This window comes from Tinamus guttatus, unplaced genomic scaffold (assembly GCF_059628265.1).
Source record: "Tinamus guttatus ecotype Peru unplaced genomic scaffold, ASM5962826v1 Tinamus_guttatus_pri_ptg000402l, whole genome shotgun sequence".
Taxonomy (NCBI): domain Eukaryota; kingdom Metazoa; phylum Chordata; class Aves; order Tinamiformes; family Tinamidae; genus Tinamus; species Tinamus guttatus.
This window is the reverse complement of record NW_028288936.1, coordinates 2095739-2121288: the sequence shown is the minus strand read 5'-3', so window position 1 is coordinate 2121288 and position 25550 is coordinate 2095739. Positions and strand designations below refer to the sequence as shown.

Below are 25550 nucleotides of genomic sequence, written 5' to 3'. Positions count from 1 at the left end.
TGATCAGGCTTAACATAAGAATCCTGATGAGGTATTTTACTGTTAAACTATGATATCCATTTTTTTTTCTTTCCTCACACCTACAGAACTGAACAAATAGTCTTCATGGAGATACAGATATAAAGAACAAAATCATGGCAGTCCAATACATTAATCAGTGAGTACTGCATAATTTATTACAGTTTACCACAGTTAGTATTTATCAAAACTTACTATACTGTGTGCCTTCTATTACCGTTTTTTCCTATTTTTTAGACTAGAAAATGTTAATGGAATTTGGAAAAACTGCATATAGATACCTTTGAAAAGAATAGCATGTGTATGGGCTCTTTGGTTAGCTTAGGTTTTTGAAATCTAGGTAGGATTAAAGCAGGAATAGATTTATTTTGCACAGTTTCATCATCTTGTTACAATCTTTGTCATAAGAAACAAAGTAGGAATCTTGTGCCATTTTCAGTTCTTGTTTAATATCTTCTTCACAGGAAAATGCTGGCAGGATATTAAAGTCATCTTTTCTTTTGGATAATAAGGATGTAACATACCATTCTGACCTTTCCAAATGCTGTATTTCAAATTGCTGTTCATTCAATATTTTTTTCTTGATTAAAGTCACACTAACCTGTAGAAACAGAAGGAACAAGACCTAGTCAATTCAGAGGATTTTGGGAATGATAACACAGAACCACACACTTGCATAGTTCAAGGACTAGAGTAAATATTAACTCTTTTTATTCTTTAGCATTGCTGTATTCAGTTATAACCAAGAATGTTAAAAATATGTTTATTTAAATCAGTAGAAAAATTTGAAGTCTTAAGCTCAGGAGCTTCTTTTTCGCTCAAGGTTCTGTTACTAGAATACGAAAGACTATTTCTGGGATCTGTAGAAAAATTTCAAAGATTCAAAATTACAATCCCTAAATGGAAAGGTAATTAAATGTTAAAATATATATGACTGAGGAGCAGATTCTGTTAACCTTATTAATCTTTGTAGATTTATAGATTCTAAAATTCAGAGATATATATTAAAGGTAGAACAAATTGTTCCTTATTGTCCTGCTGAACTTCCTATATCTCGTGGTCCTAAGATCTATCTACTTTTTTATCAACTTCTGTAGCTTCTCTGAGAGATGCAGTTCACCTTTCAGAAGGACAGAAATTGTTCCAATGGTTAATCATTCCCATCGTTAATTTGTGGGAAAGGGTTCACAGTGGAAATTTTCACTTCAGCTAGAAATACATCCCTTTGCTGCTGAATTAGAGAGCTCTTAATTACTAGAAATCCTTTTTGCCTGTAAGATCATGAAGGCTGCAGTAAAATGACTTCTCAGCCTTCTCTGGACTAAATTAATAGTTAGAACTTCTATGGTGTCGTGTTATTTGGTGCATTTGCCCCGACTTTTAAATTTAATGAATTTTAAAACCCCTCTCTACATCCTGTTGATTTTCAGGCTACTTAAGGTTCCCATGACTTTCTAGTAAAGGTTTCCCCAAAGTTACATACAATTAATTCTGTACCAGTTTCTGATTAATATTTACCTGTTTCCTCTGACAAGAATTATATTTTTTTCAAACCACATCTCATTGGCAGTTCATGTCCCACTTATCATCTATGGTGCACACTCTGTCCTTCTAAAAGTTACTGTTTTCCTGGGTAATTCAAGAAAAAAAAAAAAAAAGCAGACTAATTACAAAATAAATCATTAGTCAAAAACCATCAAACAGACAAAAAACCAACCAACCAACCAAAAAAAAAACAATGCTCTCTAAGTCTGTGTATATCTTTCCCTAAAAAAAGAAAGGAGGTCAATACATTGTTCACTTGTGTTCACTGTCTTGCTGTCTGTAAACACTTGTGTTACCAGGACTCCACAGGTTACCACTTCAGGCTGACGACCACTTTCCCTTCCATGACATCTAAAATAATAGGGAAGTGGTTCTGCCCTGGAGAACTGAGCAGCAGTGGGACTAACATTACATAATTAAATTTATACTCATGATAAAATAAGTGTTAATTGCACTCCTGAGAGAGCACAACTTTTGTTGGTGTCAATGTTATGAATGTCTTCTGAGAGATGGCACTATCTATCTATTCGAACAATTTGTTGCCAACATTTCCTGTCTTTTCTGTTTTTGTATATCAGTTAATATTTTGAAAGCACTAGCTTAGAATTGCCTTATTAGCACTTACCAAACCAAAATCTAAACAGGAAAGCTGTATGGGTGTGATGTAGAAAAGGGACTAGTCTGGGCAGTAAAAGAAGCAGTGAATTTATTTTATATGGTTTATAGTACACTCAGAAGTATTGAGAGATGAACATGGGAATGCAATAACAGGTAATGATTTCTGTGATTGTCTGTAGAAGAACAGATTAATATCATCAAAAAAAGCAATAGCTTCAAGTTCTGTGTATAATGTACTATCTTAAATACATTTTTTTTCTGAGTCTGAACATTAGTGTTAATGAAAACCACATTTTCCTAGAAAAGAAGCAGTCCTCTAAGGAACAGTTTTAGCTGCAGGTTATACCAATTGGTTTGTGCTGTAACGCTGAGTCTTGGGAGAAGGCAAGTCATCAATCAGGAAAGGTTTACAAGGAAACTAGGAACTCTGTTTTTTCACTTTCTATTGATATAGTCGGCTTGGTACCAAAAAGAAGGAATGAGGCCAAAGCAAGTAATTGAGGAACCTTTCAGAGATCCCGTGTGCCCATGTGTGTGTGTGCATGCACACGTACAGGGGCTGAAATGCAAATTTACAACCTTCTCTGGTGGCTGTGTATCTGAAAGCACAATATGGCTCATGACCAGAGCCTGTCCTGTTCTGGCTGGGGATGCCTTCAAATCAACACCTTGCACTCTCACTGTAATTTTAACTGAAGGCACCGAGAACTATAGATACAAGGTAGTTGCAGCAGTCTTAATTACAGTAAGCATGCACACCATGAGAAACTTCTGAAGAAGCCAAAAATGGCTCTATAGATTCCCTCTAGGGAAAATGTCCCTTTTCTCCTCTTTCTCGATAACCCACAGCCTTCTGCATGCTTTCTTAAAAAGACAGCATGTGGAAAGGACCGCAACTCCACAGCACTGCGTGAGAAATCCGAATCTCTTAAGATCATAAATGTTTTGTTCTGTACTATTATAAAACCATCCAGCCATAAAACGGAGCCATCTGGATCTCCCTCTTCTCAAAATAAGATTGCTGTCACTTACACTTCTTGAAAGTGCTTCTTCGAGAACGGCATAAACATATCCTCCTGACAGCAGGACAAGGCACCTTAATTTTTGCCTAATATCAAGCTTACATAAACTTCAGCATCATGGATTTTATGCTTTGTTTTCAAGGGACTGTGAAAAAAGGGTTTGGAGATTAACAAGGACACAAATCCATTCAAAATGAGAGGCAAGAAAAAATACAAGCTAATTAAGTAACTATCAATAGTTGAAATATACTACTTTTTACAGCACTAACTAATGACAGCTTAACTTTTGGGATGTTCCGGCTTCTAGTTACCAAATTGCTATTTAGGAGAAAGCACGGAGTTTTTTGCAGGTCTTTGAAGAAAAGACAGACATTTTACATGATCAGAGATCTGATCATATATATCAACTAGGTTTGTGAACTTGCAAATGTTTTAACAGTATGCCAATTCCCAGCTGTGACACAGCCTCTTCCCTTAAGACAAGAGCTGTGTATGTATCCTACAGGAATGAGCTTTCCTGGCACTGGATTAGCCAGGAGAACTATACTGAATTTTGATATTATATGTCAAGCAACTTTATTTAGAACTGATTTTTTTAAAGACACTTGGTGCTTAACTTCAAATAAATCACTATTTTCTAGCCTTTGGATCTTTGTAGATCCTTTTATCTGATGTAAGTTTCCTTCAGTTTTTGTAGGCAGTGAAGCAGTCTATAATCATTGACCCATTTTGAAAGAAGAGAAACCTTTCTGTCCCTGTAGGGTATTTCTTAACCTTGCAGTACTCATCAAAGTGGCATGCAGGTATATTTTCTGTATATATATATTAGGATGGCAAAACAATAATGAAGTAAATATGGTGACTTCAAATTGAAATGGCTACTTTAAATTTCCCAAGACGATTTGTGAATGTAGGAAGACACTTCATAGCTTTTTTCAACATAAATTTTCAGCCTTGATATTCTCAAATGAAAACAAAAGTAAAAATAAACGGCAAAAGAAGCCTCTAGAAATATCTCTATATATCATTCTAATGGTAGATGTGTTTGTTTACTTTTTTGCATTTTGAGAAATTAGGAAGAATTCTTTCTCTTTTTTTTCTATTAAAAAAAGTAAAAATATTTTCTAATAGAAACCCTAACCACAATCTCAAGCTCTGGTCACTCTTTGCCAGTATTCTTACTTGCCCAGAGTCTCCCATGCAAAAAATCAAGTGGTAATTTTTTTCAGCCATATTTGTATTCTGTCTGCCTGGCACAGGTCAGTGGGTTTTTTATGGATATGTGCACACACTGTCATCCACAGACAGGGTAGTGTTCTCAATTCGTACAGTCTTTCAAGAGGTATGATTAAAGAGGCCCAGTTCTTATTTTCTGGCCTTGTTCCAGGGGAATAAAGTAACTCGGAGTGACAAAATCTGGAAGGACATGAATTATTTGACAGTGGAATAATAAAATCAAGGATCAAATGTAGTACTGTATAAACTATAAATACAAGCACACTGTACCAAGTCAGTTCTAGCCTCAAGGTTGCAGCCATAATGAAATATGCTCTGCTATTGTTTCCCAAGCCCTTTCAGGTATGAAACGTTGGGAGCCCATCATGTGGCCAGGAACCACAGCGGGAGCTAGGCTTGGTGAGAGGAGATCAGGAGGTCCTGAAACCACTGGGAAGGTCTCAATACAGAGTCTGCTACCAGGTGCCATGTGCTAAAATACACTGCACAAAACAGAATGGGCAGGACTGACAGGGCCCTTGCTATTGCTGGGCGCTGACACTCACAACTCAGTGCTTCCCTCTTCCTTCTCCAATTTCTGAATGTTCTCCTCCTCTTTGTATCTAATCCTTTTGGGAAAAAAGGTATCTAGACATAAAAGATGCTGAGAAAAGGACTTCGAACTTCATTCCTTTAGCATTTGGTTCAAGCAGTTACCTTGCTATCACACCCTCAGTTCACGTGCATTGTTCTGTACACCTGCGGTCTACATTATGCACATATGCACTGCAAATGTGAAAGACAACAGCTCCAGGTCTGAGCTAAAAAACAAAGATTATTAAACATTTAGTCACTGGGGAAGTGGAATACTAAAATGTTATGCATGTAAAATCAAATAGATTTCAATAACACTTTGCATATGCTTAAGTTTTATGTTTTCTCAACTTTTTAACTGTATCAGGGCCATCCATTCTTTTAAAGGGATAAAATAAGTATTCTTTTGCTTCTTCCTGATTCTCAAGAATATTGACTCTTGAGCTGCTTCATATCTGTAGCAGCAAATTGAAGGCCTGATGTCAAATCTCCTGAAGTCAGTGAGCATCAGGTCTAACCTTGAGTACTGCTGTCCTGGATAGTTACTATGGCAAATAGCCACCCTAATTTCCTGCACAGAATAAAAAATGTTAGTCATGCACTTAACCCTGAAAGCAAAAAAAACATGGACTGGGAAGTCAACAATGAAGAATGAGTTTTTCTGGTTTTTGCTAATCCAAACATTTGTATTTCTGATTTAGGGATTACAGCTCAGCAAATGCCACTTGTTTACATTTCAGAAAATGGCACCTCTGGTATGTATGAAGGGCTTATCCTGAAGCGAGTTTGCTTGATATCTATAAATATTTGGAGGTGGTGTACTACTTTAATGGAATTAATAAAAATCATGAAGATTTTTATTAGTACACAGACTACACTCCAGAGAATAGCGCTGAAATGACTTGATGCAACCCATTTATTAAACTGTCTTCTATATTGTTATATTTAGCATAGTATAATTTTAGAAAGAAATCTTACAATATTTACAGCTGTGATTAGACTCACTGAGGTGAAGAGAATTTCTCATTACTGCAGTAAAGTATGATTTTTTTTCCTTCTTTTTTTGTCAGACTGACTCATGGAAATTTCCATACAGGTATCAGTTCTTGGAGATGCATCTAGTCATTCACAGTACTGGGAAAAATAGGATCTCAGAAACCACAAGGGAAAAATATTGATGATTTAATGACACCTTTTATAGCTTACTGTAGATCAGTTCTTTGTGGTTTTAGGAAAAAGTCTAAATGAGTTCCGATATTTATTTTTCAGGGTCATTACATTTATCATGAACTGTCCTGTTGAATAACGTTCTTTAGGAGCATATGCTTACATATGTTACTGTTTACTCTGTGTTGCCCCTCACTCTTTTTCTACACTTGAAAAAAAAATTAGAATTAATTGTGCCAACCAATTTCCATGAGGTAGAAACTGCTGTCCTTTTGTTCACAGTCCTCTGCCTATGTTTGTGAACCTCTGAAACACATACGTATTTTCTTGGAAGTGAATTACTTGCCACCGTATTGTTAGATATAGCATGAGTTGAAGCTTGTTCCTCCAGCTGAAATCATAAGCCGAATGCCTGCTCACAATGCACAGATACTTAGAAAATATCTGATCTTCACTCAGCAACTTATATTTATAAGAATGCTAAGAAAATCTACATCACAACAAAAAGTATTTCTGGGATACAGAGAAGAAAACAAGAAAGATGAGTGTTAGAGCACAAGAAAGATGGACATAGGCAACTTTTTTTTTTTTTTTTCTAATTCAGGATATTCTTTCTAGTGTTGTCATTATGTTACATAATTGAAGAGGTTGAAAAAGTCTCCTAGTGCTTATAGTCTATTTGGTGTCTTGGGAAGAAATGGGCTGAGAGATTTACTTTGATTTTTATAGGTGAACTGGATAATACCTAAGTAGTGAACATGCTTCCCAACAAGGAATAAGAATGTTCTGTAAAACATAAGATTGATATTATAGCACCTTGGTATCCATATCAAAATTGATGATGAATATATATTAATTAAAACAAGAATATAGCTGAAAATGAAGAACATAAAAATGTGAGTAGGAAGATCTGAAAAGACTGCTAAGAAATTTCAGTGCTCAAATTTAAGAAGGCAATTGAGAAACACATTGTGTTTTGACAAGACGTAGGATGATGTACTTAGTAGTCTGTCTAGTAATATAAATTCCTTGATTTTAAATTCATTGTGGCCATCCCAATAGAAACACCTGTTCAATGCACAAGAGATGTCCAAGAAACAATAAATATTTGAAATGCAAAGTGCGATTAGAATTTTAGATTACTTTATAACCCAAAAGTATAGCTTGAATCTCTGTCTAAAAGATTTGTAAAAATGCTGTTGACTTAAATGGAAACTGTCGTGTCAATATTCCTTCTTTATGAAAATCCTTCTATTTATTTTATTAAAAAAACCCCAGCAAAGCAGAAGAATGTTCAGAGACAGACATCAAAAATACTGATGTCAGAAAAGAGACAGGTTTAAAAGGTCAATGTATTAGTTTAGCAAAAAAGGTGAACAGCAGAGAATAAAAAAAGGGTTATAAAAGGTAACATAAGGCATGTCAGATAACATTTGCACAGTCAAAGAAAGTAACAGTCCACAAAACCCTTCCTTCCCCCTAAAAAAAAGAAGAAACCCCCCAAGTCTCTCTTCTATGTTCAGAGGAATCTGGTGTGGAACTCCACACCATTTTTTTTTAAAAGAGAGAAAAACACTAAAGCGAAGTGGCACTTCGTTTAAAAATTTATGAAACGTAAATCTTTATCCTTTAAGGCAGAAATGAGCCATCAAATTCCTGGGATTAGGGAGGAAATTTCCCCAGAGGCACAGTCATTCCTCACGGGGAAATGGTTTGTGCGTCTCAAACTCCTGCTTGTGAACCCCGACTTGGTGGCCAGTACCAAATCACTGTTACAGATCTCTGATGTTACTAGATGCCTAGCTTGAGTTTGGGCTCTGGTTACCCAAAATCTCATACTAATGCCCAAATTAAGAAGTTTCTGCACAGTGAAGTTCAAAATAGACATTTTAATTCCAAAGTCAGCACACACTTGTATGTTATTTAAGTATTACCAGAGAGACAGAAGGAAAGAAATATAATACTAGTTGGACTAAGAAATACTAGGGAACTGATGAACCGCACATAGAGAGTGGAAAGTCTCCTTCAGTAGATTGGAATGTAGAAGGGAAAACCGATCAAAATAGACACTGCTTTCTTTATCGAAGAGGCTACATGTGTCAAATGAGACACTGGAAAAGTAAGTTCTACTTTCTCAAACAGCAGAAGGAGACGAAGTAGAATTGTGTAGCACTTTCTGGGTTTAAGGAAGGGACATCAGATGTGCATCATTTATGAAAAAAACTAAGAGCACTGTATGTAATTGGCATCCCATCTGATTTGTTAAATTCTAACAAAGTTTACAAACTAACAAAGAGAATTTCTGGAAGCAGAAATTTGTTAGAGAAATTCTCTAACAGAGAGAGTTTCCTGAAACACTCTGCCCTCACTCTGCTTAGGCTGAGCTAGAAAGAAATCAAATTCTGTTGGGACTCTACTGCATGTTATGCCTGCAGAGCTATAACAGTCACCAGAGAATAATTCGGATCCTCGCAGTTGCCACTGTGGGCAATTATGCCTCTGTGGGCCCTGTCCATACGTTGTGAGTCTCATCCCAAGAGCTCTCAAAGAAAGAACGGCAATTCTGTACTGGCTGTAGCAGCAATCATTTGCTGCTGCAACCACTCTGCTCTGTTTCAACACTTCTGGCCATTCCAAGAACGAGCACTCAGCAGGGAGTTAGGAAATACAGCATTTACTAGTTGCTGTATAACCATGCTGAAGTTCAGCAAAAATATTATTACTATTATTATTTATTTTTTTCCCCTCATTTCTCTGCTCACATAACTAGTTTGCGGGTTTATTCTTCTGGGAACAACTCCGTAAAGATGTACCTATGCATACATGGATGATCAACAGACTTGCCAATTTGCAACCCATTGCATATCCAAACCCTACACTTCAGAAGAGGCATAATAAGAATAAAAAGAAAAGTCTATCTGAGGAAAATCATAAAGAAAATAAGATTGTGAATGCACTGGAGAAAAAAAAAATCTGGCCTACTGAAGCATCAGTATTAGTGATTAGATGATAAGAAAATTATCTGTTCACTTCTAAGTGGATTACTTCTGATTGGAAGTCATCAAGGGATAAAAACCTGGAGTCAAAGATGCTCTTTTTTAATAAAGTCACATTTCAAAGAAAGCTGTAATTTTTGATACGTTCAATTATTGCTACTTTCAAGGCAATGGTAGAAGAAATACACTTCAGATCTTCCCCAATAGCTATTATATTAGCAAATTCTCAAATACTCAAGTGCAAAATTAGTAAAAGAGAAGAGGTTCTTTTAACTTGCTTTGTTGTTTAGAACATCCAGTGACCTGGCAACCCTCAATAAAAGCCACTGCTTTATTTGTTCACAAGAAGGGTTTAGAAACATCTGTTTCCTTCTACAGGACTGATAACTGCCTGCAGAGGTGAAAGTTTATGATTATTTCAGATGCTAAGAGTAAACGATGGTGCCTCTTGAGTGCCTTGTATACACTCACAAAAATACAAAAGTTATCAGACCACATAATATTTGTGAAAAAAATGGAACAGAGTTAGAATTGTATTCCAGAAGAAAAACAGAATGAGCAGGAAGCACTTAATAGGATGAAGCCCCACGTACAGAGATATGAAGCATAAAGCAATGGTTAATGACTCATGATCTTCCCCTCCCCTATGATTCCTGCTTTTCATTCCTCTTTTCTTGGTGTAATTCAGGTATATTCCTCTCATGCAGAAGGGCATGACTTTTTTTTACATATCTAGTCTTTTTTTCCTTAGACACTCAGTTGATGGTAAGAGTATGATGTTGGGAGGCCTGTTGTGTGTCCTTGATGGTACCAGCAATGAAAGCTCCTATATAGGTGTGACTCAAATAAAATAATTACTCTGAAATATGACCTCTGCCCACTAAAAATATATAAGCAAATCCAATTTCCTTTCCACATCTTTGTTTCAAGCATCTCAGACTATGCTGAAACCGATGCTTTCTTTCAGCATGTTTATTCTTTCATCTGATATTCTCTGATCTCTAACATCTGCATCAGTGTTTTGACACTGCAAAGCAAAAAATATAGTGTTATTTTCTCAGCTGAGTCACTTGCAGCATATTGCAAGGATGTCTAACAGATTGAGACATTACTTCATTTTACGAATATGAAGCTCCAGGACTTATCTACTGCTCTCCTGCTTCAAAGGACACAGGAACTGTTCATATGTTTCTTACACGAAAAAAAGTTTTCAAATCCTGTATCTTCAAATCCAATCTGCAATTGAAGGAAGGCCAAATGCAGAAGTCAGTTCCACCTGAGCAGTTCACATAGTGACTGAAGTCTGCATGGATAGTTAGTAGAGCTGACAGATATGTGGACTTAACCTAATAATAGTATGCCAAATTTTGCTACTCTTCCTCTAGCTGGGATAAATTCTCTGATTATTCAGATTGATATCACCCTCTTGGCACTGGTACAATAAACTGCTAATTTTACAAAATGAGGACTCGCCCCATAGGTAGTACTGCTGTCTATGAGATGCGACATTGCTCTGCCAATGCCTTTGAACACAAAATTACTTGGTGTGAGGAATGATCATAGTTTTGGTGCTATTACCTTTGGTGCAACATGAGCTTGGTGGTGCCTGTAAAAAGCAGTTTATTTCCTATAAATAAACTGCAAATATTTCCTAGAATAGTTTATTTTCTATAAATAATTTTGTTTTCTTTGCTACTGCCCAAAAGAGAGGGGCTCCTTCCTTTCCACCCTGCCCACACACTCCCAAAATGTGGAATGCTCATGTGTGCTCATGCTGAGCATGTGAATCATTGAAGGTGCTCAGCTTTGCTTATAGGGATGGAAATGAAGATGGCGGTAGGCCCACTAAATGCTTTTCTGACAGAAAACATCTCTTTCAATGGGATTTTCCTCTTCAGGAAAATGCTTCAGCTATGCATGAACTGAAGATATGGAGATGTATGGTAAGAGCCTTCTCATACAGTAAGAAAGTGTTTCATTCACTAATACTCCACTCATCATTTGGAGATGGAGACAGAGCGAAAAGGGACTGTCTTGAATTTGACTGTACATTTGAGAACAGTCCCAGAGGAACTAGGCATGAGCAAGTCCATACACTGCCAAGATTAATTACAGGCAGTCTGCTCATGGATCTGCAAAATGCTTATTATGCAAGTAAGCTGAGGTTTTCTAAAAGCAGGAGGGGGATTTGGTACCAAAAGCCACAGGCTCTTACCTTGGGCTTATGTAAGTACGTGCATACTTATGACAGGAGCCTCTGCTTAAAACCAGTCAGTCACCAACTCTCCTGGTGAACTATGGCGTTTCCCCAGAGATCCTTATTCAATTATTAATGTACCTACTGCTAATTTTATCATGCAGAGTGTGAATTTGTCTTTCCACATTGAGTTCTAAGGGAAGTTTGTAAGAAATATAGTACTTGTCAGCACATGAGAGTCAACACATTACTGCTATGCTGCAGCCATTTATAACGAAACTAAAATGAGCACTCACTTGTTTGGCATTAATTTAATGTCCCACTTAGCTCCTATCAGACGTAAATAGCTGCTTCATCCATTTAAGCATTTCTGTTCCTTCACATAATGAAGTGCTCTGTACCTGTCAAGTAAGCAGAATTCATAACTGAAATAAGAAATGGATGAGGAAATTCAATATTCTCGATAATAAGCCTTAAAGGGGCAAGTCAGCCTTTTTCTGGCCACAGGTTCTGGGCATTAGGAGGTTCACCTCGTATCCTGCTCAGCAGAGAATACACAAAGACATGACATGTATATGCATGTTAGTATGCTAAAAATATCTATAAAAAGGATTATCAGTTCAACTCATGGCACAGTTAACAGCTGTAGTTGCCAAACATACTCAAAACAAAATAAATTAGCTAGCCGGCCTATTGGTATTTAAGTGTTTTTATACTCTCCATTTTAGAAAAACACAGTTTAATTTTAAACAGCATTCTAGTTACGATCAGTCTCTCTTGAGGAAATTTTTTTTATGAGAGTGAATGGAGATAATGACTACCATTAGTCACTGTCATTAGCATAAAACATTAGAAACTATAATATTTGTAACGGGCTATGACATGACAATTAAAATACGACTTTCTATACTTGTGTATGGTTTGTCTACAGCTGGTTGCTATTTTGTAAAGTTAAACTGATAGAAGTCTGGTAATGGTATATTTAATATCATGTTCATCATCAGATCTAATTGTTTCCCACCACAGGGTATGAAGCTTTATGTCCTCTATCAACCCAAAACAAACAGCCATACTGCTTAATGGCTGTTCAATTAATGTTTATGGGGCTACTTTTTCACCCTGAGTTATAAGACAAATAAACCCTAAGAAGCAATTTAAGAACCTCGGAAACTTAATGGGACTACAACTAACATCAAAAATTACTAAAATACCTATAGAGTCCTACACTTACGGATGTAAAATAGAAGATGCTAGTCAGCATTAGAGAATGCTTCCAAGACATTGGTGTAATTGCTAATGGAAGGGAAATGAGACCTCCATGTAGTGAAGCCTCTTCAGGTTAGCAGTCTTGCAATTGCTGTTAATGCCTGGGTTAAAACAGAGAAGACCTGGTCAACCCAAATCACATAAAGGGCAGACTCTGTTCCTCAGATTGCAAAGTTACTCCTCTGAGAGTGATTTTCCCTCAGTAACCCAAATGATCTCCACCTACTCATAATTCTTTCTGCTATTTAGAAGAGTTCATGCTGATTAAAAGGAAAGAACAGTTCAAAGACAGGTTTCTCTGTTGCTGCCTTGGTGAATATTAATTCATCTCTCTCCCTTTTGCACAAAGCCTGTAGAGAACAATGTAAAATTACTGTAAATATATTTTCACTGGAGAGCTGCCATTGCTCTAAATTATGAAAGTAAATGATTTCTAGCTTGTACCGTTAATTGTATATAGCAGTAATATATTCATTCGGAGCTTCCCATTTTGATTCAGATTCCCTGATCCCTGACTTTTAATGATGTATTACAAGTCTGTAGTTCTCTGACACCTAGGCAATTAATCATTGATATTCTTCAGTCTCCCAAAGTAGTTGGACACAATTAGGCAAGAAAGAATCAGACTTGAGGGGTGGTGAAAATTTCTCTCCGGGAACTACCCATATTTTCACACCATAAACTCTTCTTGACATTCATGGCTGCAAATATATTTTAATAGAACTGCTATTACTGTGTCTCTCCTCCCAGCCTCCCAGTAGTAGATCAACATGAGGTTCATAAACAGATAAAAATGCTCTGAGAAGTTTAAAGGCTGTCAAGCCTTCTTGACAACTTTCCTCTAAGAGTGCAGTTGAGAAATGACAAACTTGCCACCTGACTGGCTGGCGTTTAAAGCTGACTGCTTTTGATTAGGCAGCAACGAGCCTTTTCTTTTGGAGTTCATTTTGTGTTTCCTAAGCACCTCTTCACTGAAAATTATGCAGTTGAACTGATTTGAATTTGATTAGTTTCATGCTACAGTTTTACTATTTGTACAAAATAAAGGCTTTTTTTAATGGCGCTCCTGCACTTTTAGAAGCATTTTAGGGTGGTGACAGACTTACTTTTATTTCTCATGTATTATTGCTTGCCTTTTTTTTAAAAAAATATTTTTTAATCCAGTAATAGCATCTTTGAGTAAGGCTTCTTGTGTTTCATTTACACACTTGTGCATGAGCCCAGATGCATAGTCATGCTGTATTTCCTCTCTGCTCCAGTGGGAAGAGTAAGAGGAAGGCAATTATTTTCTCAAGGACAGATTTCTGTGTTCTCAACAGATAAACTGGCCTCAAAGCTGGGAAAAAAAGCCAGTGTGAACCTTAACATCTAACTTCTTCACTGGTAAACTATTAAATTGCATGTTAAACAGACTTTGTGACTGATAATTCAACAGCTAGTGCTATGGAATAGCACAGCCACCACAGGGGAACATATAAAACACTGAATTATTATTTCAGTGACATCTGACTTCACAAGATGCAATTCAAATGCTCTGGGAAGCTGGATAGACTTTTATCTTTTGACATACTTTCATTTTTATGTCCTCTCATATTATTACATAACATCCATTGATCTGCACTGCAGGCTTCAGCAATAAAAAACATTTCATATCTGAAGAACACAACTTCTTTGGTTGGTCAGCTTAGACACAGAGAAGGAGAAGTACATTTAATCAGGATCTAATACTGAGTGGAGTCAGGTGGCTTATATAGACCAGGTGCTCTGTCAATAGGGTTAAAAACAATATAGGACTTTGAGAAGAAGGAAAATTCAGGATATGGTCTAAAGGTTAAATACAATCCTAACTAAATATCTATAAGCTGTATATCACTGTTGCAAGGAATGCTTACTCACCTGAACCTATATGCTGTGGAATCATTTCAGATGTAACTACAACTCACCTGTGAGATCTACATTTAACCAACAGCTTAATAAAATCATTAATGATTACTTGGCCTGCACTGTCTTAAATCTATTAGGTTCAAGCTAAATATTCCCCAATTGTTTATCTACTTTTATAAGAAGGTATGCATTTATCCTTTTTTTTTTCTTACTTGCTTACCTGTTTCCATAGATCATCACTATATAGTATGAGTACAGCAACAAATCCCCATCAGTAGGGGATGGGGATATACTATTCTATACTTTTAGAAATATAAAGTAGGCTCACTTCAGCAGCAAATCAAGTTATTACTTAAATATTAAGATTTTACATATACATACATACATATATATTTTCAGTACTTTTCTGGCTTTCATTAATATCAGCTGACTGTCTCAAAATGTGTAATATATTAAATTTCCGCAATACCTATATAAAGGTACAAGACAAGGTGTACAAAAAGGTATTTTATGGCAGGGGGGTGTATGTAGAACCTTACTTGTGTGCCAGTGGTTACTCCTGATTTTTGACATCCTCAAATGCAGGCTAGTGACAGGAGCAAGCTACTCAGCCCTTCTGAAAACAAAGATACGTCTTTGATGCTCAAATAGATGGAAGTTTTTAAGTTCTGTTTTGAAAATGTTCATGATTATTGATAGAAGTGTCCTCTTCTAAGAAAATCTGATTCCTTTGATAAGCAAGCAAATCAATAATACTACCAGAGGAAAATTTGCTTCCATTCAATAGTAACCAGTGTGATACAGTGTGAACAGCCACAAAGTTCTCCTTACATTTCCTATATGCAACTCGGAAATAATTAAATAATTAACCTTAGCCTCATTAATCTTATTTCACACAGATATAAGTATGGAGCACTCCATATTATTATTTGTTATTATTATTTGTGAAGTATTTACAATGGCAACACAATTAACTTTAATCTATGTAATTCCTCCCAAAATCTGCACATTTTCACCTGTTTCTAATCCTCACTCTCACACTAATTTATGTGCAAGATGCATAGGAAAGAAGGTGAAGTATGGGTACTGTGATATCAGCATTTCCAGCTCTAGCTAGGAAAAGGACTCTAGAAAAACACTGATTTTTCTTACACCTGTGGATGTGATAGGTGTGGATGGCTGCGGGCCACGTTCCTTTTGCTCCGTTTCCCAAAACTATCTATCTGGCATAACTTCTGACACTGCAACATTAAAGGGCCAGATTTCGCAGTGGTTTACAGCATTAACAAACTTCCAAATGTTGCCCATTTACTGGCTGTTTTTTTTTTTTTTAACCTTTCCAATTGAAGTGGAGTTCGAAGGAAAAGCATACCTTATATGATGGTTTGAATGAACCCAGGAAATACAGATGGCAACAAAAGTAAAACTAAAATTATTCTGGACATCATTCCGGAAAAGATTTCAAAAGGCAAAATCTGCCACTGGGTGCCACTGGGAGTAGAAAAAATCTAAACTTGGCATAGTCCCACCCAACTATTATCGTTTGCAAAGGGCAAATCCTGAATTGAGTAGTAAGATAGTATTTTCAAAACAAGTGGTGACAAGGAACAGAGAGTCCCTCTGAAAGGACTGTATGATGTATGACTGTATGATCCAGGACCCTTTCCTAATTTCTCTCCACAAGGCCTAAATTATTCAGAGTATGAGATTAAAGTAAATGTATTTGCCTTAAACACTAGTGGTATGACTTTTTTTCCCCCCAGCCTTCCACTGTACACAACTATCTACTTTCTCACAGATTTTCATTGTCTATTGTTATCAGTGGCAATGTTATGGCAAATGAACCTTGTTAACATGACTGTGTTCTCAAAATCCTGGTGAAGGTACAAAGAGTTTTCTAGAAGAACAATTGGAAAACTGAGAAAAAAAGCCAGAATTCCCAACATTTGTTTTTAACACAGCTGTCTCAATGCGTTACTACATCCCCACGCAACAAGGAGATTGTTTCTCAGAACGTTTGGCATTTTCAAAAATGCCATTTCTATGTTCAGTGTAGTGCACAAAAGTAGTGTGATTATTTTATGTCACCTCTGTGAGAAAGGTGATTAAATGTTATTTGTCCCTACTACAAAGTGTATTCAAGAGTGTAAGCATTTAGATACTCTCCTGCCTCTAAGTGCAACACATCAGACAGCTGTGCAAGAGCTCGCGGCCAGTAGCAAACATTAGCTGAACTACTTTAACATGTGCAGACTGAAGTAAACTGAATTATCTCACATTTGACAGAGATTAAAAGCATACAGGGAGATACCACAGCTCAGCTGGAAGGAGCCTGAGTCCTGCCATGTCCTAGACTAGAGAGGGTGCTAACGGCAGGACCAGGGCTGCTTCACATCCCACTGATTTCTTTCAAATGATGTTGAATACTCTCAGTTCCGCGAGCACCATGCAAGAGCTTCTGAACACTGGAAATTCCCTGAGGAATGGCTCAAAAATTCTGAAAATCAAGACAAAGTTGGGCACACAAGCTCAATGAGGAAAACAGGAATAGTTGCTGCATATTAATATTTTAAGTGAAACGGTTTGTGTCATAACATGACATTTTGCAGAGAAAGGGTTAATCTGTGTGATAATATTATCATAATCAGGTCTATGAGAGACTAAGTAATCAATAAATAATAAATTGATAATTGGCTAAGGTGAGATTTGAAGTCATTGGTACTCTGGGTGAACATATTCAACAGAACATTTTTCTTGCACATGGGAAAATTATTTTTTTCAACATAACTAACATCCTAGTGTTTGTACTGTAACAATTCAGTTTTCTACTTTCAACACTTTTTATATGGGTTATTATACTATGATGCCCCTTGCAAATCTGTATCCACTTTCATAGGAGTGAAGGTCCAATTAGGGTAAGAGTGTCTTTCTCAAATCGCTGCAATCATTATTTCACATTGACAACTAAAATTAGCAACGAGAAGTGAATGAAAGAGGCCAGGGACACACAGCGGTCACAGGCATCTGTCCCTCCCAAGCACTGGGTGGCCTGTGGCTGCGGATGCCACAGGAGGTGAGTAATCTGCTCTGCTGTAAAGGATGGCCCAGAGTAGCCACTTCTCACATTCATTAAGTAGCACTTGCTGCAGCTTTTTGAAGTGCTCTTCCCAGGTCAAAACCATTGCACATTGCAGCATGATGCTGCTGTTGCACTAAGGAGGACAAGGGCTCAAATGACACAATTTGACCTAACAGATACTTGCTTTGTTTAAATTCAGTAAGCTATAAAAAAAAGATTACATATCAAAATCTGTATTTAGTATTCCCTTTTCATTTCAGCAAAACTTTCCTCGATATCAGCACGGAATTTTAGTGAGTGAAACCCAAGATTGGCAGGATTAAATTTTTAATCAAAAAGCTATCTTGATTAACCAAATCCAACCTAACAGAGCATTCTTGCCAGTTTATATCTTTGCATTCTGGATTCTAATATGGATATTAAAAAGATGTATAATGTTCAGAATACCATACAGAATAAGAATAAGCTGTCAGTTTAAAACACTCTTAGTATATTGAGCTGATGTCTATATTTTATCAGAGAATAACAGCATTTCATTTGAATATGAGTGTCTCTGGTTATCTTTTGACCTAAGGCAGGTGTATGAACAGTTTTCTGGGAAGGAGAAAGGCAAGGGGAAATAGAAAAAGAAAAAAGAAATGTGCCAGAACTGTCTGGAATCATACAAGATTGTTATAACCAGAAAGAAATATAAATAGTAATTTACTATTTATACTAAAGAACTAGATAAGCAAAAAACATGAAATCATAAGTGAATATAGTAAACTACGATGCAAAATACCTTCATATTTTGTTCTGTTTACTCTGCAGAAGTAAAGAAAATAACCAGAATGCTAAGAAGTCATAAACGAACAGCTCAGCAGTTTTGCTCTCATATCTCTGATACACAGTGCGAAGGTCCTGTAATGCCAGCGAGTATAACAAATGCATCCACTGTTTTCCTATGAGTAAGTCATCCATCATCAGCTAATGCATTGAGCATGCCAAGAACAAAGCTTGACATGTTATAAGCAGGTACTTGCACACTCTATGTCACCTATATTTCGTTTGTAGTAAGAAGCTACAGTAGAAACTTAAGTAAATCAATGGAGCACAGCAACAAGAAGAAACAAGTATTATTGTTTTCATAATTGTTTTTTCATAATTAACTTTACTCTTACTGGGGCACTAAAGCATTTCCATTATGCTAGTTGTGCATTCAAATGCTGATAAAAGGCATCAGAAAGTTCTGACATTTCTGCACAGAATCTTGTAAGTTCTCTGTGCATAGACAGGATTTAAAAAATAACTTTTATGAGGCCTATTCTTTCATTATTTTCTTTTAAAACATGAATGCTTATCCCATATCAAGATAGTATGAGTGTGATCTTCCTCCCATAAACTTTCCTTCTGATTTACAGGTTTGAAGTATGAAAGTCTGAGATTACTTTCTCAAGCAATCTTGTTATTTTCTGGCAACCCACCCTCGATTTCAAAGATGATTCAATTGTTTCAGGAATGAGAGCATTTATGCCTTTCAATAAGTACTAAGTATAGTCTTTTATAAGGATTTATATAAGAAAAGCCAATCTTTGAAACAGTGGTACATTTTTAGTAGATGTTTAGAAAATCAAGATTTATGCTTAAGTTAACGTAGTTCCCTCCTGTTTGAGAACACATTTGTTCCATATATGCATGATTTAGAGATATATTTCAAAAATTTAAAATGTTCTACTGTGTTATAGGAAATGACTTGCTCAATCAGAGATGAGGGATGGATTGAAAATCTTTTATGTACTCATACTGGGAACCACAGCTAGTGTTTAGATTCCATAGCTTTAAAACCAAACATGACATACAACATCTTCACTACAAAGCATTAACATATTCATGAGCAAAGTGCATCTTTTTTTAATACGTACCTAAACCAGTACAGAAAATCTGCTGGTGGGAATTGTTTTGCTTCGTGTCTCCAAGTGAGTGTTAGTATCTAACCTACAGGACTAAAAACCAACTGAAGTCAAAGGGAAGACTTAATGGTTGCAAAGGGGCTTTAGTCAGGCCTAATGGGCAACAATAATGATTGGAAAAATGTATTAGATAACGACACAGAGTGGCATATGGTGATAGTCTCTGAAGCCTTAACTGTACTGTGAAAGTTACTGAGTCCATAGACCACTGCAATAAGATGAGATACCCTTATCAATACCTCTTAAATTCTAGTTACCAATAGGGGTCACAAAGTGCATCTAGATTTTCTGATGAAGGAAACTTCAGAGCAAGTTAGGTTTATTTTTTTGTTTAGCATTCAAATAGTGCTTTTTTGCCATTTTGCATATTTATTTAAGCTCTTTTTGTATATTACCCAATATTTTGATAATAGAGGGTTATATGAAATTGTTACAAAGATGGTTGCAACCTTTTGACATTTCTTTAAATTGCATCCAGCATTTCCAATTTCTGTAAACTAAAAATTTTGCAATTTCTTGGAAAAAAAATGTTAAATGTTGTCATAAAATTAACTATTTGAATTTCTATGTTTATAAAATTCATAAACAAATTAACTCTGCCCTCCTGAACCCCTTCAAATGACACCTACTTTTCAATGGGAATGTGTGACTTTTTTGTAACGTAGAATGATTTTATAATCTACAACCCTGTTTTATAAACAACTACAATTGTAGTTTTTAATTTAATAATAGTTTTTGATGTAGTTTTTAAATTTATAATCTAGAACTCTGATTTTATTAACACTTTCTTAAAACATGTGCCTTTTACAGATTCTACAGCATTATTAGAGAATTCAGTTTGTACTTACTAAGGTGGAAATATCAATGAAGTTGTTAAATATAAAGATTCTGCGGTGAGATTATAATCTTTAATTTTTTCATTTGTTACAGTGTAACAGAAAGACAATTTTCTGTCAAAATATATATTTGCTTAGGAAATTTCTGTAAAATTCTCTGCTCTTATCTTTTGATTTTCAAATTTTACATAAAAGATAGGAAATGTATCAGATGATTTTAAAGAGTATGCAGTATTTTATGTAGTAGTAGGCTGTATGGAGAACATTGACATATAATGATGGTATCCCTATTTTTTTCTTTATATAACCTCTATTTAGGTTGCTTTTGCATCAAAATCCAATATGGAAATCTTTCCAAGATTTCTCTTCTTACTGACTTGTATTTTTCTGCTTGACATTTAACTCAACCTTTGCCTTTCTCCTCCCATCTCTTTTAAATTTGAAACTGCATTATTTGACTCTTCCAAAACTCCAGATGTAACTTCTTATAAAGGTAATATACCAATAAGACTGCCACTGTTAAATATGAAGGAAGTACATCACTGACATCAACCAAATCTAGCTTTATTTGAACAAAATAGACTACTTCCTAATTCTTAGCTTAAACCTTCAGACTATAATCCTAGAAGTTATTTCATGAGTGCTATCATACGTCCATATTCTAATGCTAAAATATCAAGCCTTTTAATGGGTGCATCAATGTATGTTCATTATCCTGATTCTACTAAATTCCAGATACTCAGCTTAGTACCTCAGTACAGGGGAGCTGACCAGTTCCCCGGCAATAGAGGCACAAAAATTTATATGCTGAGTTGCTCAGGAACTAGATCTTCACAGTCATTCCTTTAGGGCTACTATAGCCATACTGATCTGTTTTATATGCAGTCATTTGCTGGTCTAACATTCATATTACTGAATTTGGAAATCATCATAAATTCAAATAGAATGGAGCAATTATCCTGGGATTACAGACTGAATAGGGCATGTGCAGTAGAAAAGGTGCCCTAGCTTTATGGCTGTAGTACCATTATTCTGAGTGGAGGTTGTGGATCTCACTAAACTAGAACTTTCTAAATATCCTTTGAGATGAAGTCAAGTATCTTTCCTAAATTTCTCAATTTATATACATAAAGATTTAACATCATGTTCAAACACTGTAGGCTGCATAGAAAATAGTTACACGGTTCTGATAAAGATTGCTGATCTAATTAATTCTTTCAGTTATAATGACTCCTGAACTCCTGCAAAAAGTCTGCCAAACAAAAGAGTCCAGAAGTGCATTTTTTCCACTTGAAAATTGCTTCCAAACTTTGGAGTAAATCTTTAGAAAGCTGTTTGAGTAGACACAAGGGGTTATGGATCCATCTCTGTGCCATCCACTCCACTACCTAATCATCGGGTTAGAAATCATCAGTTGCAACAGGCTCATTGATTCTACTCAAGACAATTAATTTTTGGCATCTATGTTACTTGCATTTATAATGCAATAGTGTATCTATCTAGGGCAATAAAGGTCTCTACCTAGCTGTGCACATATTATTTCTTTCTCATAGAGCAAGAGGGTTTCAAAAGATTTTAAAATAATATTCACGTAGTTCTGTATGATATTTTGTAACTGTTTTATATATTGAAAGCTACAATGCACCTATTTCTTTTAAAAATGTATCTGTTCTATATGTTTTTCATGTTCTACGTTCTTCTTAGTAAACCCAGAAAAAAAAAGTCTTAGAAAGGTTTTAAGAGAAATTTTGACTACTCAGTACTTGCATCTTATAATTTTCTTTGCTGTTTAATTTTTGTTTTAGTAATTAATACTAGTTCTTTCTAATACCAATAAAATTAATCAGTATGTACATTCATCCAAACAAAGCATGGTTGTGATTTGGGGTCTTGGAATTATCTGTAACGTAAGTGATTTTTTTGTGTTTTCTGATGATGTCTGTAAGTTTTCAAGATCTCATGATTAGGGCTGATCTTGCTGTTCGGTAGATGTATGGAATACATCATGTAAGACCTAGTGATGACTGCTAATTCGAATAATTAGATTTCCTGTTGCTCTTTCATAAATTAGAAAGAAGATGGATATTTTATTAAGAAGATATAGTTGATCAGCTATAAAAATTCTTCAGAAATGGAGATGAAATATACTTTGTAGTTAGCATACACTAGCACATTTCGTCATGGAAAATTTTCTTGCTAATCTCTTGAGAATCAACAGAAGTATAATGTTTACAGAAGTAGTTGTATGCACTGACTTATCCTATTTTTTTTTCTAAATAATTTTCTTGTAAGAGTATTTTAGAATGTATCATTTTTCTGGCTCATTTTGTATCATCTCTTTTATTCTACACAAATAAAAGCTGTAAAAGTGGACTTTGAGACAATGATATGAAAGGACACTGTTCTGCTATAAAACAGTATTTATTGCAGCGCATCTTCAGAAAGTTTACACCAGTTCTCCTTACAGAAAAATCTGATCCACAAGTGAGAAATTTATTATACATTTCTCTGAATCTCACATCAAATGCCGTCTGCTTCCAGTTTTGTGTAGCTAATCACATTAGTAAGGCATATGAGATTTTTCTGCAATACTTATACAATAAAGTCTATAATGCATAACAATCTGTAACCATGTAGGAAAGCATATTTATACCAGAAGTGTATGTTTTTCCAATCTGTATAGAAATAAAATACACCAATGAAGTACATTTATGGAACTATTATAGGAACTATGTGAATGCATAATTTTTATTATAAAGGTATACTCAAAGTGATACAAATGTTAGGTGCAGACAAATCCTAAAGCCATGTTATATCATTTTGGCCTGTAGAGTGTCTGTACCAAATAAATCACACCAATTTATAAAGGTTCTTAGGGCAAAGGCAAAATTAAGCCCTTCTAATCTTGTTATGTAACAAGTGCCATTTAAGTAACTGCTGAGCACACCGATATTGGAAAACTTTCAGCCAGGCCACAGTCATGGGAAAAGATGCTACAGTAACAAATGCACCTGGGTTTTGATGTGTAGCACTGCAGGTTTTGTTAAGCGTTTATTATCCAGTTTAGCATCCATGACACTCCAAAAAATATGTGCGTTTTGTGCTGTGATTAATTTGATACTTCTCTGTGTGTGTGGAAAAACCCTGAGCTGGAAAGTTTTGGTGTGTCCAGTAATGATATTTGCTTTCAATCCAAAACCTCACATCTGACCTGAAATCCATGTAACAAAGTTATCCAAACCACAGCTTTACCTTTAAATATATTTAACAGAAAAACACAGAAAGTTATGCCTTTATTTGTCTCATTGCAGGTAATGCTATTAATGTGTTTTCCTTTCTGAAATATAACACAGATATAGCTCCTAAGCAAAAGACTAAATAACAAAGCCTCTATCTATATTTCTCTATCAGTACTTTTGTCATACAAAGTAAAGACGTACATTTTGAGGATCAACCAGTAAGATGGTATTGTATTTTTCTACACTATGAGACTTTTTTGCTTCTGAAATTTAGACATGGTTTTAATTAACATGAGCTCTTGTTTTCGAGGAGGACCAGTTATAAGAATACTGTTGTAATATTTACCATTAATATGCTACACTACTTCTTTCATTAAAACAAAGGTAACATACCCTACAAAAGCAAATGCTCTGACTAACATGTTCCTGTTACGCAAGGAAACATATCTGGAAACAACTGTCTTTTTTAAACTTCTAGCTGAATATGATCCCATGTATTAGAAAGATAAATGCAAATACAAAATGTGAATTAATAAAAAAACCCTGACACGTGGCAGAGCTTACCTGAACACTTCTCAGCAGATCTGCTGTTTAGCTGTCCAAAGCCTGTGAGTCCCTGAAATAGTGAGACAGAATAAACTCAATGTAACCATCATGTAGCCCACTAAATTCACTTTAACATTTCAGATTCAAATGACAAAATATATGCTTCATAAACTATTCAAAAACAGTTAGCATGCAACTCCAGCTGGAAGAGATTTGTTCACAAACTGAACAGTAATAGGCCTCTAGTTTATTCTCATCAAAAAAGTAAACCAATCACATTGACAAAAAGCCACTGTAAACAAAAAAACTGTATTTAAAGGATTAACAGTTTTGGTATCCCTGCCATCAAGTTTTCTGTTCTTTCTCCACCAAAATTTAGGTTATATATTTGTTGTTAGCAAGAGTTGCATTACTATTATTGTTAATTTTAGTTCTGTTTATTACCTTGAGGGTTATGTATTGAAGAATAATTTTGTTGTCACTAGTTAATGTTAATTAGCTGTTTTAATAGCCTATATACCTATTTGTTATCTTTTGGTAGGTTTACTTTTTTAACTATCAGTAACTTAATAACTGAGAATATTTAACATTACTGTTGCATACTCAAAATTACAGAGTTACTATTAGTGTTACCTGTTTAACGTTTAGTCATCCTTTGAGTCCTGCGACATATTTCCTTAATAATCATCAGCCATCAATCTGATAGTCTCATAAGAAATATCAGCCCTCTAAACTGCCTTCAAGGGCGGTGATATTTAGCACTGAAAATTACAAATAAAGTTTTTGAAGTTGAGTACCAACAAGCGGGCAGTGACACTGATGATTTGTTTATCAAGACAAATTATTATATACTACAAAAATGCAGTCAACGCACTCCTCTGAGTGAAAACAAATATGTGAAGCTATGCAATGCTTACATGTTGAATGGGATATTTAATGTGCGGGGAAACTCAAAGGTTGAAGAACTAGCATTTAGACAGTCTAACAGTGGTAAGTGGTAATCTTACCTCTTTAAACTCCATTACATTCTCTCGAGAGACATGCTAATACAAACAAGTCAATCAGAGTTTGTGTTTAGCAAGATCAAGCTTAAGAGGATAGTTTAAAATCCATTTATTGTTCTAAAGCATTTTTTTCCATTAACATGTTATACATTAGTGGATACTAACCATGATTCATGTAACAGTTTAGTTTGTTAACTTTTAAATTATTTAACAACCAGAAGTTATTAATACAACTTTTAAAAGTCTTACACAAAAAATCTTAAAACAGGCTTGGGTTCATTTTTGTAATTTTTATATATAAAACATTTTAGGCATCTCTTGAAAAAGAAATAAAGCAGGCATTTAAAGCTAGAAAACAAGTAATTCCAAATTTAG

General features: G+C 35.4%; 1 long non-coding RNA gene across 1 annotated transcript; it reads right to left on the bottom strand.

Moving 5' to 3' along the window:
- Nucleotides 1-292: 292 nt before the first annotated feature.
- LOC148593387 (uncharacterized) lies at nucleotides 293-24851 on the bottom strand. The gene is made up of 6 exons (XR_015913733.1): nucleotides 24805-24851; nucleotides 24190-24241; nucleotides 12604-12739; nucleotides 11669-11773; nucleotides 1537-1647; nucleotides 293-619 (listed from the first exon to the last, which is right to left on the bottom strand). It is a non-coding gene; the product is annotated as an uncharacterized LOC148593387 (long non-coding RNA).
- Between the last annotated feature and the right edge of the window lie 699 nt (nucleotides 24852-25550).